The sequence below is a fragment of the Canis lupus genome, chromosome 14, assembly GCF_011100685.1.
Source record: "Canis lupus familiaris isolate Mischka breed German Shepherd chromosome 14, alternate assembly UU_Cfam_GSD_1.0, whole genome shotgun sequence".
Taxonomy (NCBI): Eukaryota; Metazoa; Chordata; class Mammalia; order Carnivora; family Canidae; genus Canis; species Canis lupus.
In genome coordinates this window covers 42,505,988-42,525,946 of record NC_049235.1, presented here as the reverse complement: position 1 = coordinate 42,525,946, position 19,959 = coordinate 42,505,988, and the positions used below count along the sequence as shown (strand labels likewise).

The following is a 19,959-nucleotide window of genomic DNA, read 5'->3' as shown; positions in this document are numbered from 1 at the left end:
GTCTCATTTTTTTGGGGGACTGAAGTTGGCAGCAGCCGCCATCTCAGATGTTTCTGGTTACTATAACAGGAGGAGAGAGCACTCTGGAGGGTCTAAAAACACCTGATAATGCTATGCTCTGGAAATGATATCCGTCATTTCCTGTTATATGTCACTGGCCAGAAGAGCCATGTGGCCCTACCTAACCAAACAGGGGCCAAGTTGAACATCCTATTGTTGCCTGAAAGGGGTGTGAACAGGCAATATCTCACATGGGTACTAATGACTACCACAGGGGTCATTATAAAGTATGTGACACAGTGTAGCATATCCCAGTTAATAGTGAGTGAGTGTCCTATGACCATTTCTTACACACTCTTTCTATAAAGGTGGGAAGTATCATGCAAAAGATAGGTACACAGCACACTAGGTGAGGTCAATCTCATACGGCCCAGGATGCAGCTTGGTCAGTCATGGTAAATGTGAAGGTAAAAATCCTCTAGAAACAGCTCTCCAGTGGCCAGGGAGGTAAAGTAGATGAGGGAAGATGGCTTGTTGACCAAACTATATCAAACCGTGAAAATGTCTGCCCCCTCTGAAGGGGAAGGGGGATTCTAACTTTCAATAATTTTATTGCAATAGGAGACTATTAACCTTGGACTACTAGATATTTCGATTTTTCTCTTTTTCAAGAAGAGAAGCTGGAAATCCGGGTTCGTCTGTAAAATTTCCAAAATTAATATACTTTTAAAAACAATGTGAAAACCAGTCAAAACATGTCTGTCAGCCAGATGTGGCCTGTGGATTGCCAATTTCATGGAGAAATTCGATGTTGCTGACTACTCACAGAGCCATCGGTTGTGACAGTCAACTGAGCAGAAGGAAGTGCTGATGTCCCCTGGGGAGAGGGCCACCGAAAGTGACATTTCACACAACCACGACAGGGCAAGTGAAGGACAAATGCGGCCTCATTGGTGACCTCAATGCTGAAAGCATTGCTGAGGATGTCTTGGTTCTACAGGTTCCAAATGCCCACCTGAAACACTCAAGGCAGAGGAAATTCTAAACTCCACCAGGAGACTTGCCTGTATCTGTTTACCACTGTGTCTCCAGAATCTTGAAGGAGGTCCAGCAAATGGAAGGTGCTCAATAAATTATGTTAAAGGAATGTGGGAGGTTGCATGGAACTCATTTAAAACCTATTTCTGCAGAAGGAGAACACATGTGATGCCCCTTTTTGTCCAGAGACAACAAAAAATTATTGTTGTTTTTTTTTTAGAACATTCTGCACAAATCTAAATTGCTAACTTTGAATGGAATCTTCTATGCTAAACAGTAGAACTATAACCACATGGCACATTTTTCCCCTTCAAGAATGATTTCTATAGCAGCAAATTCAGCCACCGCACACTGTCCTCAAGTAGTCCAGCTTGGTGGGAGGCAACAGATTGTCCCCTCCTGTGCAGCTGCAAGTGGCATGGATGTGGCACCAGGAGGGGTCAGCTGGGAGAGAACTAACTGACAGCTGAGCCAAGAAGCAGGTAGCTGCAAACGTGGTGTGGACCACAAACTAGTGAGCAGATGGGAGTCTCAGTGGATGCCGGCACAGAGAAATGACAAGTTTTGAGGTCCATGAAAAGAAGATGTAAACTTACAAAGAAGAAGAGAGAAGGGACCCCTGAATTGACAAAGACTAAGGCATCACTATTAGGAAGAATGGAAGCTTGAGGTGGAAATTAAATTCAATTTAAAAGGAGACCAAGTGATTCCTTTCCACCTCCAGGCTCCAGGGTGTAGCCTGAGATCCGAGGCTGTAAGGTTGTTGTGGGTCAGGTTCCCGGGGAAGCAGACTCTGGGGTGAGCATAAGGTACAGAATGGTTTTGGGGGGCAGTCTCACAATCCATTCCTTTGGAGAAGGGAAAGAAGCAGGACTGGACAGATGAGCCCGTAGGTGCTAGGACACAAGCTCAAGAAGGACTCTGCTGATCCAGGGAGTTCTAAGGTGGGCCTGGTCCTTCAGTGGTGTCCTGGATTGGAGCAATGAAACTGAGGTCTGTCCTTTCATGTTGCCAGGTCAAGGTCACGGGGTATGGGCTGTCCCAAAGGGCTTGGGCAAAGCCCCTTTCTTCAGCAGAAGGCTTCTGGCAGGAACATACTCACAACTGAGGAATGAGCCCTTTGGGCTTGATGGGGCCCATGGGTGATACATTACAGCGCCCACTGGTTATTAAGTGAGACCACTTTGCACAGTGTGGCCATCCCTGGGTTGGTACGTAATCAGCAAAATAAATGCCAGACTCATTGCTTTCTTCTCTCCCCTCTGCATGGCCAAAGTTCTATGATGCTGGGAACGGAGGCGTTCCCTCGGTGCCCCCATTTCAAGAGCAAGGTCTTGCCCATAGCATTTTGTTGAATACTTTGATAGCTGGAGCCTTGTATGGACAGGCCCATGTGGGGACCATCGGCTGCAGCAGACTGAAGAAGGAAGTGGAATTCACAAGGGAAATGTGTAGAAAGGAACCATAACTGTGAGTTACAGAGCACGTCCTTGATCATGGGAACATTGCGTCCATTCATTTCCTTTGGTTCCACTTTTCCAAAAGCATGTTCTCAGGACATCAGTCTTGAGAGATGCTTGGCATTGAAAGGGTTCTGTGGGCAGATAAATGCGGGAACCACTCATACTCTGATCCTTCCTGGGGATTCCTGACCTACGCAACCCTATGGAGCAGTCCCGCTCAAAAGCAGCCTACTCATCTTTGTAAACTAGAAACACGTGACCACAGCTAATAGCTTTCACATCTCATGGAAACGCTTGCATGACTCCAGAGCATCAATACGTGTAAAGCAAGCAGTTTACGAACGTGTTGTTTTTCCCTAAGTAAATGTTCGTTTTTGAAAATATCAGTAACCATGTGAAGTATCCTGTCTCCCTTAGTGTCTTTTTTAGGAGGACAGCTTTGGCTGAGGCTATTTCTCTAACTAGGAAGAGTCAGTTACATTTAGCCACAGCGGGAGATAGATGTGAAAACGGCTTTAAAATTTCAGCTTAACCATATAGGAAATATCACCCAGAGCCTTTTTTTCTTTTTTTCTTTTTTTTTTTACTAAGGTTCTGGAACTGCCTTCTACACTAGCGGTAGAGCGGCTGGAGTTCATAGCACACCTGGTTAGGTGGCAGCTGGGGCATCTGAATGTGTTTCCCTACGTGATGTCACCATATGGGATGTTCAGGTGGAGGGGGTGGGGGGTTCAGTGGCACACCCTGTGGCCACACAGCCAGAAGGGATAGATCTGACTGGGGCAGTGTGGCTCCTCGGCCCAGGCTCTTGGCTGCACCGCTCTGTTCCCCTGCCTTCACGTCACACCATCCTTTTAAAACGGATCAGTAACCACAAGGAAGGGATAAAATCATGATTAAAATAAAGCCAGCAAACACAGCTCCGAAGGGAAAGCCACTTAAAAAGATCCTCACTTGGGGAATGAATACAAATAGTATGTGAACCCCAACCTTTAATACTTGTTGAGTTAAACAAAACTGACCATAGGTATTTCGGAGGAGAACGCTACACACTTTTCGGCAAAAGCAGGGAATTTCATGTCCATATGGGGCGTAAACATATGTCTCTACTGAGCATTCTCCACGTTAACAGTCACCAAACATTTGACCGAAAGCTCTGCGTTCTGCTTGCCTGACAGCATTTTAGCTGGAAAAGCTGTCTGTCTACTTTCCTGAGGTCTTTCAGGTCTTCTCCCCCGAAAGCGCAGATCAGAATACTGGGTGGTTTTCAAATAGCTGTTTTCTCCTTATGTGCTTGTGGCAAGGACAGGGGTGCCCTCAGACAGACGGTGGACCTGGACCTGGTGCTCCCACTGGGATGACTTTTCCCAGCACCTGCCCAGGTGGGTCAGATGCACAGGCAATCGCCTTTGTAGATGGTTGTATGCATCCTATTCGTACACATTTCTCAGTACTTTTCCCTTCGCCTCCCCTCTGCTCACCCCAAACTGCTAGTTTTAATTTTTAGGTCACCTTCCTGAAGTTAGAATGTTCTCGTCAAAACAAGCCCCTTTGGAGCTGAGGAAATAAAGCTGGAAGAGGCCTAATTACTCCTGAACTTTGCTCGCCCCAATGCTCACTTGTCTGACATGTGGTTAGGGTGACAGGAGCACTGCTCCTTGAAACCCACTGATTTTCAACCAGTGGCCTCAGCTTCCTCTTTGCACAAAATCTTTTACAAGCTCTGCCTTGAATTTCACTTCTTTCCGGAGCCTTTTCTCTGGTGACATGTCTAAGAAGCAGTAAAACAGCCCAAAGGCAGGAAGACAGGGGTAATTTATAACCTGGGGAGTCCACCTTGAATAGATTGAAAAGCTCCTGAACAGCCCAGCCGTGCTGACTGTGCAGGGGGGCAGGTCTCAGGCTGCGGGTCAGCCTTCAGCGATTATGGCAGGACAACAATTACTGTGTGAGAGAAATGAACCCAAGCTGATCTGCACAGAAAGCACAGGAAAGGTGTTGGACCTGTCTGCTTCTGCAGATTGAGTTTTAATATGGTCGTAGACTCAGAACACCTTGATGGGGGCAGCCCGGGTGGCTCAGCGGTTTGGCGCTGCCTTCGGCCTAGGGCGTGATCCTGGGGACCCGGGGTCGAGTCCCATGTTGGACTCCCTGCATGGAGCCTGCTTCTCTCTCTGACCCCCCCCCCCGCCACCTTTCTCATGAATAAATAAATAAAATCTTTAAAAATTTTTAAAAAAGAACACCTTGATGGGTCTAGAAGGCGGGTGAGTGTTTTCCGACTATCTACCCAACCAATGAACAAACAAACCTTTAAGATGTCTGACCCTGAGAGGGGGTTTTGGGTTTTCTACAGATGTTTTACACCTGCACATACACACACAGACACACACAGAGAATGGTGTAACAGTTACCAGTTCCTAAAAAATTTTAAAAGATGTGCCACCTAGTGCCAACTGATTTCTATTACTCTAATAAATCATCCCGTCTGGCCCTTCAGAACCCAGGATTTCAGTTCATCACTGTTCTTGTTGTAGACTTATTGATGAATATTCTGTGTGTTGAGTATATGCTGAGCAAGTATAACTTTTTATACTTACTACGATCAAAGTACTTCTATTAAATAGATATCAGTTTGGGGGCACCTGAGTGCCTCAGTTGGTTGAGCATCTGACTCTTGATTTCACCTCAGGTCATCTCAGGGTCATAGGATCGAGCCCCACATCGGGCTCCAGGCTCAGCACAGCCTGCTTGCCCCTCGCCCTCTGCTCCAATCCCCTTCTCGTTCTCTCTTGTTCTCAAATAAATAAAATCTTTTTTAAAAAAATAGGTATTGGTTTGAGCCCCATGAAACTGCCTTATTTGTAGGAAAAAATAAAAAGATCAAACATCAACAGTTTCATATGGTTCAACCTAAATCCTTTCTAGGCTTACTACCTAATAGATTTTCCTCTAGTTTCAAAAGTTACAGTAAAAACATTACACGAACAGTGATCAGTGTGGGAAAATTCTCTCCTCCAGCCTTCCTCCTTCCTTCCTTCCTTCTCTTCCTTCACCTCAACACTAAGTGTCCAGCAAGTACAAAAGTCTGTTGGCTGCAGTAGGTCTTATGAGGTGGCAGAAATGATTATGGTGTGGCCCTTTTAACTCTCCTGACAGATCAGGGGAGACCTGCCCAAAACAACTCACAGCAGAATATAGCTGGGGCTCCTTAGAGGATATGGGTAGGATGCTGATGGGCGTGCAAGGAAGGAGAGGGGCCTGGGGAGAATGCCAAGGAGGGTGGGGCAGGCCCTCTGTTGGTTAAGGGCTTGCTCTGGGCCAGCACCACACAGTGTCAGAGGCGAGAAGGAAGACTGGGATGCAGATCCCAGGGATGGCAGGAGCTGCAGGTGGGGTTCAGGATGGGGAGAGTGCTGCTGGCGGAGGGGCTCATGGTAGGCAGTGCCGCAGTGGCTGGAACGTGCATGGGGTGTTCAAAGGTCACCATGAAGGGAGAAACACGAGGCTAGTGCTGTAATCCTTCTCCCCTGAGGACACAGGGAGTTGAAGTGACTTGCCAAGGGCTGTACGGCCAGTCACGGGTCTGGAGCCCATGCTCTGACCATTGTGCTGCACCTCCTCTACTGGGAAATGCCCTTCAGAGGCCACCAAAGAAAGTCTCGTAACAGAAGAAAATAAGTCACACGAAAGCAATGGAGAATACCTGCTTATGTTCTAGAAGGGGAGGAATAAAGAATGCTGGGAACACACACACACACACACACACACACTATATTATACAGATAATATTCAACAAGTATATATTATATATAATATAAATATATTGATATATAATAATACATTATACAATATATAATGCACTCTGGGACTAGGGCAACATGATAATTAATTATATATAATAATTATAAATGTATAATAATTATATGTGTTATTAATCAACTATCATTGATTAATCTAGTTATTTATCTAGTTAATAACAGTCCTCTTGTACTGTTTAGACTAGTGGCTTCAAGGTGTCGTCCCTCATCTCCTGGGAAGCTTGGCCCCAGCTCAGACTTATTGTATCTGTACGAATGGAGGTGGCGCCTGGAATCTGTACAAATGGAGATGGGGCCTGGAAATCTGTGTATTAACAAACTTTCCAGGGGATTCTCATGTAGACTAAAATCCGAGAAGCACTGGATTAGAGAAAATGTGATTAGCAGCCTGAACACTGCTGACCTCTTTTTATCCTCATTTCTAGCTGTACAGTCTCATGGAGTCGGAAGAAAACCTTTGCTCTCTTAAGTAATAACCATTTCCATTTTAATATCCTGTAAACTATTTAATTAGTTGGTAAATTTTCTGTAGGTATTAAAGGTCAGGATTTGTGAAGTCCAGGTTAATGAGTATTTTTATTTTATTATCAAATTCAATATTGGTTATTTTTAAAGTCCACAGTATTTAAAGAAAGGCACACGTTTTATTTCTTTCTTTGCTACTGGACAGTGGGATGAGGGATGAATACAAACACATTCATTCGTTTAACAAACACTTATATGGAGTGTATGTTGAAGAGCCATGGGCAGAGGGCTTTGAGAATAGAGGGTCACATCTTCAACAGATAAGCTCTTTGGGCCAATGCAGCTTTGTGGGGCCCAATCTACGTGCAAAAGTGTGGTAATGGGTTTCTAGTTCTCTCCTAGCATCCCAAACCTAGAGAAACTTGTGAGAAACCATTTACCACACCTGGGCTTTCTGAAATCAGAAGAGTAGGATGATCATGAGCTTTGGTCAAAGTGCCGCCATTTAAAAATAGAAAAGGTTGGCTTTTAAAAACTTGCTGACAGCTACTGCCAAAAGCCGCTGGCTGTTGAACCTGAAGCTGTAGATGTGCCAGTGTTCCCACATCTGCCTCCTATGCTGCCCTGATCTCTCTCCCCTCCAAACCATCTGCCATGTTGACCAACATCAAGTCATTTTTTCACAACTTAATCTCTGGCAGCTCCTCAAGCTTTCAGGCATAAAGTCCCCACTTCTCAGCCTGCCTTCGTGTCCCTTCTTAAGCTCATCCAACTCATCAGCCTCCTCTCCCCTACCTGACCCTCTTGTCTGCCAAACCATACTCCTCCCTGTTCTAGAAGGTCCTTCTCTCCCAGACACGGGCCTGCCTTCTTTTGGGACTCCATTAGAGCTATTTTGGCTGCAGGAAACAGGAACTCTACCCAAACTAGCACTAAAACAAAAAGGAAGGGAAATATTGGCTCATAGACCCAGGCTTGAACTGCTCAAATGACCCTCTTCAGGAGAACACGCCTCTTTCCTAATTGTGCTAGCAGAGACCCAGGGCCTCACTTTCTGTGCCTGTGACATGGGTCCATCCTGAGCTAGTCCTTGTAAGTATGACTGGCCAGCTATGAGAAGAACAGTGCTTGGACAGATTAAATGCCCAATGAATACTTAGTTGTCATTAGTATTTATTAATAGTTTAAGAATAAGTGACTGACTGAACGACCCCTCTAGTGCAGTGCAATCAGAGTCCTATCTAAGCCACAGAGAGGCAGCCAAAGGAAGGCATGTCCAGGAAGGCTTGGGTGGAGTTGAGGAAGACTTTGCAGGTCCGGAAATGCCTGAGTTTGGTCTGGAAAGATAGGTAGCATTCCCTAAGTCAAGGCAGGGAGCTGGGTGAGAGGAGAGGATGCACACAGGAGAAGGGGGGGAGGGTGTTGGGTGAAGGCTGAAGGGTGTGAAAGCAGCTCATTTGCTCAGAAAGTGATCATAGGTCAGCAGTGCTGGGCTCTTGGACACAGCTTGGGGGAGGAAGTAGATGAGGGCAAGATGTGTACACGTGCATGCAGGGTGCTAGGGTGAGGGGACATGGTCATAAAAGGCCACCCCGAGAAATTTACTCTCAGATAGCCAGGAGCTCTCGAAGAGGCTTTCAAGAGAGGACCCCCCAGGGTTTGGGTCCTGGCTCACCAACTGAGTGGTCACGAATAAGTTACTCCAGCCACCCCAATTCTTCCCTCTCAGAGCTGTTGTGAGGACTAAACAGAACCAACGGAAAGCACCCCTATAGCCCTGGTGCTTAGCAGACACTCAGTGAATTCTCCGGTTTCTTCCTCTCCTTGTGACCCAGTTGATTTCTACATTTAACTCACCGGGGGAAGACAAACCCAGTTCATTACAAACTCTATGTATATCCTCCTACAACCCCAGGGTTCGGCTGGTGTTTCAAAGCTACCGTGAGTGGAACCTGGGTCTCACATTACTTCTTGACAATCATGAGGATAACCGTGATTTCAGTTTTCTCACCTTGATTTCTCCCATCACAATTAGAAGTGAGATGCTTGTAGCTGAAAACATACATATCATAGTTGTCACTTTGGGATTTAGTGAAGGTATATAGAGCTTTTCAATATTGCCAAATCCTTTTAAACTCACATAAGCTCTAGGCTAAAGATGCACACAGGGAATTTCTTTCAGAAATCACACAGATAGGCATGCTTCTCTGTAATGAGCACTTGTCTTCTTAAGGAACTCCCTCAGCCACACATATTTCTTCATATGAACAAGTTAGTCAAGAGCAGAAGACGATTAGGATCATCCACAGAGGGGCAACTGGGTGACTCAGAGGTTGAGCGTCTGCCTTTGGCTCAGGGTGTGATCCTGGGGTCCTGGGATCGAGTCCCACATTGGGCTCCCTGCAGGGAGCCTCCTTCTTCTTCTGCCTATGTCTCTACCTCTCTCATGAATAAATACATAAAATCTTTTTTTTTAATTTTATTTATTTATGATAGTCACAGAGAGAGAGAGAGAGGCAGAGACACAGGCAGAGGGAGAAGCAGGCTCCATGCACCGGGATCCCGACGTGGGATTCGATCCCGGCTCTCCAGGATCGCGCCCTGGGCCAAAGGCAGGCGCTAAACCGCTGCGCCACCCAGGGATCCCAATACATAAAATCTTAAAAAAAAAAAAAAAAAAAAGAATCATCCACAGAGAGAATGGAGAACTTATATTTGAGGAGGGAAATAATTCCTAGTATAATTCTGTTTAGAAGCTTTAAAATTAGGCATAAAGCATATCAGTTTCCTTTTCAGTGTGGTAGAGGAGAAAGGACAGAAGTTTTGCAGCCAAACAAGCCATGTTGTAGTGACTAGTTACTAGTTATATGACTTGCAAGTTACTACTTTTCTGACCCTGGCCCAATCGCTGGCTCTCTCCAACCCTCAGTTTTCTTGATTCTTGCTGAAAAGAGTAGGAGCCCAAGACTAAAAGATTGTTAAGAAGCTGAGTGAAACAATATTGGTTTATAATGGATTAAAAACTAAGCCATGCTTGATAAATGTAGAGCTGGCATTGTTGTTGTGGTTGTTTTTCTAATGTTCTAATGCTGTTTCTCTAATGTTGTTTTTCCAACTTTCCTAAAATCATTCAGGGTTAAAAATAATAGAAATCACTTATCTCCTGATTTGTGTTACATGTCATTTATATACACTGCAATACAATGTAACTACCCTGACTCTGTTAAAGGCACATTGGGACACGCATAGCTCATAATTATGTGTCATATTTCTGACTCTCAATTTGAGTGTTAACAAAGGATTTGTTGCAAGTGACAGTGAAGTGGCTTCTTAATCTTTTTTTTTTTTTTTTTTTTTTTAAAGCCACCAAGTCACATGAGAACTGTAAAAGCTGCATTCGTAAACTTTAACTTACTCTTCTGATGGTTGGGCTTCATTAGCTTCATAAATAGAGACTAGGTACAAAGTGAAATATTAACTTTCTGGAAAATTCAAAGTGATTATGTATAAGGACAGACAAAACCAATTGGGACATTTATAAATTATCATCATAAAACCCAGCCAGACATTTCATTATTGAGAAATGAGTAATGCCAGTCCTGCAACCTGCTCCAGAGACAATGAAAACAAATAACCCAAGATGTAGCCTTGACCATTTCATTTCCATTAATGTCAATGGAAATTATTCAGGAAACAAAAATCCTTCTTCTTACCCACAGCTGGGGAAAAAACCCACAGATTGTTATAGATGAAGCTTTTAATTCATAAATACTACTGATAACTTTTTGCTGCAGGTTTCCAGTTTATACCATTTGTTTTGCTGATAACCTGGGCAGGGGCGGGAGTGGGGCGCAAGGGTATCTCATGTTCAACAGAGGCTCTCTTTGACCAGATCCAACACTCCAGCTAGAGTTGTTAGTTGTTTCTTTCCATTTTGTTAAAAAAAAAAAATCCTGGAAAAATCATGAATAGATAAAAATCTGGTTTATCAGAGTTCACTAGGACTCTAACATTTTGCCTTAATCTTATTTAAGTGCATATAATTATTAAGAAGTCTACAGATACGCTTATGGCAGAGCCAGGGAGCAAGAATATTGGAGAAATGCACTCCAGAAATGGTTTTTGGGTTATTTCCTGTGTCCATCTGGTAACCCAGGTACTATATTCCTACCCATTTCAGTAAACACTAGATGTCCCCCTTTCCGATTTAACATCATCATGTTAAAGAAGAATAGTGTGGATCATTTGATCAAAATTAAAATAAGCCTGAATTTGAAGACTTGAGCTTTTGCTTTCTCAGTAATGGTGACAAGTAAGATGGGCAGTAAGTGCAGGATAAAAGAGGGTGGGGGGGGCACTAACAGGGTGGTATGAGTTTGAGTTCTTCTGGCTATAAAAATAGCAGACACCCAAACATTCCCACTCCCATAGCTAAAATACTATACAGGATTTAATTGGCTCACATAACTGACAGACTGGAAATATCCAGCAGAGGGTGGCAGGCTCTAGCGGCAGCCACCAATCAAATTCTGAGGATTCAGTTTCTCTCCCTTTCCAGCTCCACTTTCTTGGGTTCAGAGGGAAGGCTTTGGCCACACAGACTCTACCACCTGCTGAAACCAACTTGGCAGAAAAAAAGGGCAATAGGCCTTCATTCTGAAATTCACAGTGATAGTCTACTGATTCCAGTAGCTCTGACTTGACCACATACCCACCCGTAAACCAACCATAGTGGCCAGAGAAATGTGACCCCTTGGCTCAGTCTTGAGTGGGACTGGGGTTGACTCTACCAGAAGCACATAAATTGAAAGTAGGAGAGGAGACAGCTCTGGGTGCAGTTTCCCAAAGAGGGTGCATATGTTCTAGATGGCAAAGATGAGAGCTACTCATCAAGGAGAGGCGGGGGGAGACTGCTTATCTTGATTAGAGAGATGCAAAGATGATGGAAGGGGAAGCACTAGAGGAGTAAGAAAGGGGGGGACAGAGAAAGAAAATAGTGGGATTCCCTAAAGTTGTGTCTCTTCCCACCAGTGTTCATCATCACCACGTCACATCGAGCTTTGGGCCTATTTCTCACATCTGTAGGGAAGAATGTAAGACTGGATCCAGGGTTCTTTTTTGGGACAATATATCAGGATTACCTGGAAAGTGGTTTCAAACTGGCCCAGGGTCATTTCTGCTGCCCACCCTCAGTGAAAGCCAACAGGAAGAGCTCAGAGGTCATAGTCAGGGCAAGCATCACAGTACCCAGTCTGCAGGTGGACAGCAGTCCTAGATGACAGCACCATTTAGCACCCACAGTCAAAGGTGATGAAAATGGCATACTGATTCCCCTCAAACACCTGCCTGCAGACATACAAATATAAGCTTCTCTAAAAGGTATGCTTTTTATCCATCAGAGTTCTGCTGACAGCACTTCTCAAAATGTGAGGGACTTCAAGAAACTGTCAGAATCCGTGTGGTCAAAGCTATTTTTATGAATTGTCTTGTTCACTGATAGACATCGCAACAATCCTTTAAGAAACTATCATTAAAAAAAAAAAAAAAAGGAAAAAAGAAACTATCATTTGTTAAGTTTTGGTCTGTTTTTTTTTTTTTTTTTAAATCACATTTACTTGAAAAGGCTACCAAAAAACCTCCACATTCTTCCATTTTTGAATGACACAGCTCTGTGTGAGGCCAGAGTTTTTCCCTATACTTCAAATAAAATAATATTTCATCACAGGTTGAATACAAAAGCAAATGTGAGCATCCATAGGTTGTCTGTTAAACCCAGTCACTAAAGAGATTTACAAAAATGTAACAATGCCAATATTCCTACCAGTTTTTGTTTTGGGAAATAGGGTTATTTTTCACAAAAAAAAAATATGCTATTTACATAAATACACAATGAACCTATTACTGTTATGTTTAAAAGAATATTTAACATTTTTCTGAGTTTTACTTTTAAATAGAGTAAATATAAAGAGACACAAGTCATATAAAGAAAGGCTTTTTGGGGGTCTTAGAAATTTTAAAGAGTATATAAAAAAGCCAAAAAGTTTGGACACCTCTGGACCAGAATCCCAGTGAGTCAGATCACTGGGACCATTTCTACATCTAAGTGTCCCAAGCTGGTAGACCTGCCAACCTGCTTGCACAGAGAATGAGCACGAACCAGAAAAAGGACAACCTCTAGCTATTGCATAACCTGATTTGTGCTATAAAATCTGAGGAAATGGGAATGATTCATTGCATTCATTGCTGAAAATTTGTTCTTGCTCATTACTCCCACATCTGGTAAGTGTAGTCCTTCGAGATTGTCACCAGCATGTAACTCTCCTCTATGTCACTAGATGGCACTGCTTACACAAAATTGCTTGAGCCAGGCCTGCCTCTAAATTAGCTGTTTTCTAGATTTTGGACGGGGATGAATAAAGAGGGTTTGTCGCATCTTATTCTGACAAATCCTGAATGTACTAGGATAACTTTCCTTTTTGTTTCTGTAAATTTCTAACCTTGAGGTCATTGATAATGAGGGACTGGCAAAAAGGGAATCTTTCTGATAAAAGATAAATCCAGTGGACTTATTCTTCTAAAGCAAGGGCTCTCAGCTTTGGCTGCATATCAGAATCACCTAGAGCATCTAAATTCCAGGTGCCAGGCCAAATGCCAGTAGTTAAATCTGACTTTCTGGGGGTGTGACTCAGGAATTGGTATTTTTGAAAACTCTCCAGTAAATTCCAGTGGGCAGCCAAGGTTGAGAATCATAATCCTATAAACTGTATCATTAAGAAACTACCAGCTGGCCTACAGGGAAGAAGTGTTGATTTTTCCTTGTCCCTTCGTTAAATTCTTTTAATCTTTTTCCAGTTGATTTTCATTTAAATCTTAGCCAATGATTTGGGAAAAGGAGCCAGGAAAAAAGGAGCAAAGCAAACCTCTGAACCACCAGAGTTTTTACTACCTTAAAACATGTTTTCACAGAGGACTTTTTACATGTAGGTGAAGGTAGAGGATGAATCCCATCATCTAAATTAGGACATAGAAGAGGCATTAGAACAGATAGCACAGATATCACTAAGAGAAAGCGCTCCCGCAAATATCTGATAACCCTTACTTCCTATCTCACCTTTCATCTAACCAAGGGATGCGGACTTTAGGATCACCGTTGGGGCCTTAAAAATAGAGATACCTGAACTTTACTGGTGGGAGGCCTCTGATTCAAGAAGTCAGGAGAGGCCAAACATGGGTATTTTTTTAAAGCTCCCAGGGTGAATCTAAGATGCAGCCAGTTTGAGGACCACTGACCTAGCCAAATCAACTGTTTTTCAGACTGCATGATAAATCCTACAGCATTAGGGGACTCATGTAAAATAAGACTCTGTAAAACCTGGTTTCATGAGCAAATGTAATCTAAGTTCAAATCCATTCTTACAGCATCACATCCCATTCCATTTTATGACCCTGTGTGTGCGAGGTAGGAAGAGTCATTACTGTACCTGTCACTTTTACTAGCTAAGTCATGCTCATCTCCATTTATCCTTGACTCCTGAGAAAAGACTGGTTATATCAGTCACGTATTATTTCCAAGGGACCTCCTGTGGGGGCAGATCTACAGGTTTTCCAGACCCTGTAAATATGAGCGGGTCGTTATCAGTTCCTTGACGCTTTCTACATGAACAATTCAGGGTCTTTGGCAAATGAAAGCAGCAGCTCTGCTTGGTGAAGGGCTTTGAGCACTACTATGTTTGAATCAACTGTCCTTAATAAAGTCACAAAGTCTGTCTGCCCTCCAGAACCAAGATCCTTTCTATAATGGTCCAGGAGCTTCTCCAGGAAAAGGGCTACCTCATTATCTTGCATTAATGCCAATAATGGTGTCTGGACCTGAACTTGATACAGTAATGAGAACAGTGCTAACACAGTGAGCAGTGGAACTGGTCCGTGTTCACTCCTTGCATTGATTATTCTCTGCCATATTCTACTCCTCTCCTCGTGAATTCATTCATGAGACTGACTTGTGCAGACTGTATCCCTAGGCTTTTGCTCTCTGGCTTCTGGTTGAGTTTGTCCAATGGGGGGTATAGGCAGGAGATCAAAGGGTAGAAGAGAGAGAAGTTGGGTTATTTCTTCCCCACCCCCTCCCTTTTGGGTAATATGGCAGTTCAGGGGCTGCATAGCTATACCCTTGATTGATGGTATGAATCTCCCTACTGTATGCAAGTCCTCCTCCTGGGGGAACTTCTTCTCCTGTGGGAACTCTCCTATTATGTAAGCCCTGCCTTCTGTTGGAGCCCCTTCCTCATGCAAGCCCCCCTCCTACAGAAAACCCCACTCCAGCTCTCATCAGACACTAGTGACCCCAGTGCCTTTCTCAGGTCCCTGCAGCATTGGGGACATAACTGCTTCCCACTATTACCAGTCCCTGGAAAAAAAATCCCCTGTTAATCAAATTCTTTTCAAAATCCCAGTGATAACGTCTTCCATTCCCTGCTGGGTTCTGATTACTGGGGTACCTTCTAGACTAACTATAATCTGAATTCATTTTTCACTTTTCAGTCATTCACATAGAAGTCTTGGAGGTGTAACTTGTGTTCCTTAAAGATCTTAATTTTAAGAGAACTCCTAAGTTGCAGGTTATTTTAAAGCCTTTTTTTTTTTTTTTTTTTTTAATCCAAGCCTTCGTGACCTCTGGATGTCTTTGAAATACTCCAAGACAAATGAGTTGGGTTCTTCAGTTTCCTGTTGTGTAAAACAAAGGAGCTGCACAAAATGGTCTCCAAGACCCTTCTCTTCCAGGCTCTGGCTTCTCCTAACACCCAGTGAGTCGAATTAGCCCAGGGAGGAAGGAGCCCACCAGAGGGAAGGGCACAGGGTGTGAGATACCCACATGTGTTGGTGCATTTGAGATACATGTTCCTTAGAGTGAATAAGATATAGTGTGTTCCATTTTAAAGTTAGCTATCTGCTGTTCATTGGGCAGTGTGTCCTCTGCTGAGCCCTTCATGGGCCGGGCTTTAGAGCTAGGGAGTTAAGACTTGGGGTGACCTGGGCCTCAGGCAAGTCAACTGGTTGGGGAGGAGAGGCATCCAAATAGAGGGTGCGTGGCACAGGGTGTGCACTGGAGCCATCCGGGGGCTGGCTCACACAGAAGTGCCACCCCCAGGGTTCCAAATCTAGCAGTGTGGGGGCGGGGGCCCCTGAGCAGAGGTGCTTCTAATCCATCTCCTGGGTGTTGCTGATGCTGCTGGTTCCTGAAGGTCATACTTTGAGAACCACTGGTCTAATCAACCACTTAGGATGCAACACATTAAATTATCATGAAGAGTATATAAAGCTCTGGGATTGTTTTGTGGTGGAAGCAATTCCTTGAGAGTCTGTGAAGGAGGGTGAGCCCCAACAGGTTTTACCAGAGAGGCTGTGCTGGATGGACAGGAACCCAGGAACCGACCTATCACAGGAAGGGAAAGGCTTTTGGACACAGGTGTGGGGGAGGGGAAGTGCGAGGACAGGAATATCTGTGGATCACTGGCCAGTGAGGGAGGCCAGCAGTGGGAGACAGGCTGGGAGAGGTGGAGCTGTGCGGTAGTGGGCACTTCCATTCATTTTGAGTGTAGTGGGCACTTCCATTCATTTTGAGTGTCCCTCACCACCAGGGATTGCTGTGGCACTTGCCTTCTGGTAGCCTGTTAGACCCAGTCCTCACTGTGTACCTATTGCTTTCTGTCTGGGAGATCCCTGACATGACTGTCTGGGATGCCCATGGGCACCCACTTGGCTCTCCACATGCATAGCCTGGTATGCGAGGTACTTAACAGCTCACAGGCACTCATCAGCCAATAGAGAACAGGAGGTGGTAGATAAACAACACCCCTCCCCAATTTCTCTAAGAAGCAATTCTACATGGGTTCTCAGAAGATCCCCAACTCAATAACATCCATTCCTATTAGCTTCTTTTCTTATCAGTTTCATTTCCCTGGCCTCTCCTTCCTGCTCATTAGGATGCCTTCCCAAATTGCCAATGTACCAAACCCTTGTCTCAGGCTCTGCTTCTAGGGGAGCTCAGGCTCAGATGAACGGCAAATGTTCTGCTGAGGAATTTGGACTTTGTCCTGCAGACAAAGCAAATCATGTTTCCAAGATGAAAACAGCAAAAGCAAGAGCAACACTCTGATGAACAAGTCACCAAAGGTCACTAACACTTAGGTACCACTGTGGGACTGGGGCAGAGAACCATTCAGTCTCAGCCTAACTGACTTGTGGGGCTTCTGTTGGTCAGTGGGGCCTGGAGATCCATTTCCTGGTGTGGCTACCCCCTCCTGCTCCCAGGCAGTGGAGGGAAATGTAATATCATTGCTGGGGAAAGATCTCTGGCAGGCTAGCTGGTTCTTACGGTGGAAATAGCAAAATAAACAATGAGAGGATCCCCCTGGATGTGAAGAAGAGAATTATTTCAGAAAGAACAAAAATGGTGGATTGGGGTTGGAGAGAGTTCATTCCTGTCTGAAACAGCTCATCTGTAGAGAAGGACGTCCTAACCAGACCCAGAGTCCTTCAATGGAGAGAAAAGTTCATGCCCCTGGTTTCACAGGAAGACAAGCAGAAACCAAAGAGGGCTTTCTTGCTGCTATTGGAAAGTGAGTGGAATGTGGGAGCTGGTCTTCACAGCTTCAGAAAGCAGAGGTGGGGTGGGGGTGGGGGCACGGAAAATTGGGGAGTGCTGGGCAGGATCCCAGGGCAGCAATGCTAGTGAGGAAGCAAGCAAGAGCTAACCCATTTCCAGGGACAGTCACATCGAAGTCTTTATGTGGTGATTTTGGTCCTTTACCCTCTTCGGGCCCCAACCCTATAGGCTGCTACACACTGACTCTGTTAAGCATCCAAGGGAGAGATGAAGGGGAAAGGGAGCTGTCAGGATGGAGAAGGGAACCCGTGCCAAGGGGTGGGAAAAACAGCCTGGATCCAGAGGCTCCCCTCTCTCCGTATGTGTGTGTGACACCTTCAGTGCAGAAGACGTTTCACTCAGGGTTTGCTCTAACATATGTGAATTTAAAATCTAATGCGTTCTTTTTTTCTTATTCTTTAGTTTTTGGAATAGAATGCTGCATTTATCATGGTTCAAAATTGAAAGAGTATGAAATAGTAGCAGGGAATAATCTCCTTCCCACCCTTACCTCCCGGATACCCACTTCCCCTTCCCACAGGTGACCAGTGATACCAGCTCTTGTATCCTTCAAGGGATAGCTTATGATTTTGTAGGAAAAAAACATACGTAAAACCATTTTTCTTCTGGTTCACACAAATGAAATTGGATTATGCATGCTACATTGCAAGTTGTTGTTGGCATTTAATAATCCTGGATAATCTTTCCCTGTCAGCACGTATGAGTATTCTTAGTCTTTTCTGTGGCTGCATGGTATTCCTTTATATGGGTGTGCCTTAATTCATCTAAACAGCCCCCAACTGATGGACAGACAGGCTATTTTCTAACTTTTGCTATTAGAAAAAATAGTGAAATGAATAAACTGGTAAGATATAATATATTCTAAACTATGCTTTTACGATATCAAGGATACAGATGGTTTTTCTCCAGTAAAATGTAAATGCAGTTTAATACAGACAAGTCACATTTATTGAATAAACATGTGCCATGGAAAACATTGTTGTCACATATATTTGACTCAGCAAAGTATCCTTCATAAGAAAGCTTAGTTATTACAGCTAGTGATAGTAGTGGGTTTTTCAAAACAGATGACGTAAATATTGAGTGATTCTTAGCATCACTTGACTGGGTGTGGGGAGAACCAAGGGTGTTTGCTTAAAGCAATAAGGGCAATAAGAACAGAATGGGGCCTCGTTGCTCTGTAGGTATAAGAAGCTCTGAACTTGGGGCTCAGAAATCTGGGTTTGATTCCTTACTCTGCCATTGGGACTTTTTCAGTAAAGTAGGGACAATGATTCCTGCTCTGTGTACCTGGCAAAGTAGCTCTGAGGATAAAATGGGAAATTACTTCACATGTGTGAAATCTGTAAACTATAAATGTCTGAACCAATGTAAATCCTGTTGTCATTCTATTGCTTACAGTGCTGGTTTTGGAGGTCAGTAGATAATCCATCTATGGAATCAATTCTGAAATAAATTTCATAAAAGAAATTACACCGGGCATGACCATTTTAATTAAATGTACCAAATGGTGGCCCTTATATATCATAATGTTTTAAAAATCAATTAAATGAATCAGTAAGGAAAGAGACTGCTATTGGCTAACCACCACAACTTTGTTTTCTCTCTTGCACCCTGCCACCTCCTTGTCTCATCTATAGTTATTAAAATCAAGTTCACTGCTAACCACCTTGACATGAGATAAATCTGGAAACCCTTCGGATCTGATGGGGTAGGTAATATCTCTAGGCCAATTAACATTGATAATATTCTCGGATTTTCAGGTGACACAGTCCCTCTGGGTTCATTTGGAGATGGTCAATAAAATAAATGGGTGAACAGAGTTTAAGTACTTTGGAAAATGAAATGCCAGGCTGTCTGGATTTGAGAATTATTAGGAAACCCTACCCATTTCACTCATTAAAACCTTCAAGATGCGCCATTATCGAAGCAGACAGGTGCCCCGGGCACTTCTCAGCAAATCCATTCAAGTTTCTGCTACCTCTTTTCTAGTCACTGCCTCCATAGCAACCGTCCACTGACCTGCCCTTAGGGGAAATAGAATTTCTGGCAAGAATGAGACTTTTAATAATTCCACTTGTCAATACAGGTCAGAGAGAAAGAGATGGATTTGTACTCAGTTACTTAACAAACTTACTAACAAAATGAGCAACCTCTAGCAAATGACCAGAGCCAGAGTTCCGAATGTTTGCCCCAGGAAATTCAAACGTTGCATCATTAGTGTCCAAGAAAATCCACGCGACCAACACCTGTCCATCAAACCCTTCCCTGAGTTTGGATGACTTCTTTCAATATTTTCTTTATTTACCTAAGAAGAGTGTACTGGGAAGCTCATTTAAAGTTATTATTAATCTGATTATTAATTTCCCCCCAAATTTAATTTTAATAAATACATAAAAATGATCTACAACAAAGGACATATTTTGTCCCACAGGTTTCCTTGTGGGAATATCACCTAGAAATATCAATTTTTCATGACCAAACTTCCCTCTTGGCGAAGGACAAG

General features: G+C 43.8%; 1 protein-coding gene and 1 long non-coding RNA gene across 3 annotated transcripts in view; one reads left to right on the top strand and one right to left on the bottom strand.

The window, feature by feature from the left end:
* Positions 1 to 19,959, bottom strand: part of CHN2 (chimerin 2) — a 295,757-nt gene that overhangs the window by 82,929 nt on the left and 192,869 nt on the right. The gene's annotated exons all lie outside the window — the stretch shown is intronic.
* LOC102152268 overlaps positions 1 to 19,959 on the top strand; it is a 52,137-nt gene that overhangs the window by 30,406 nt on the left and 1,772 nt on the right. For both annotated transcript variants that reach the window (XR_005369633.1, XR_005369632.1), the window contains one exon: positions 19,094 to 19,164. This is a non-coding gene — a long non-coding RNA (uncharacterized LOC102152268). The remainder of the gene's footprint in view (positions 1 to 19,093; positions 19,165 to 19,959) is intronic.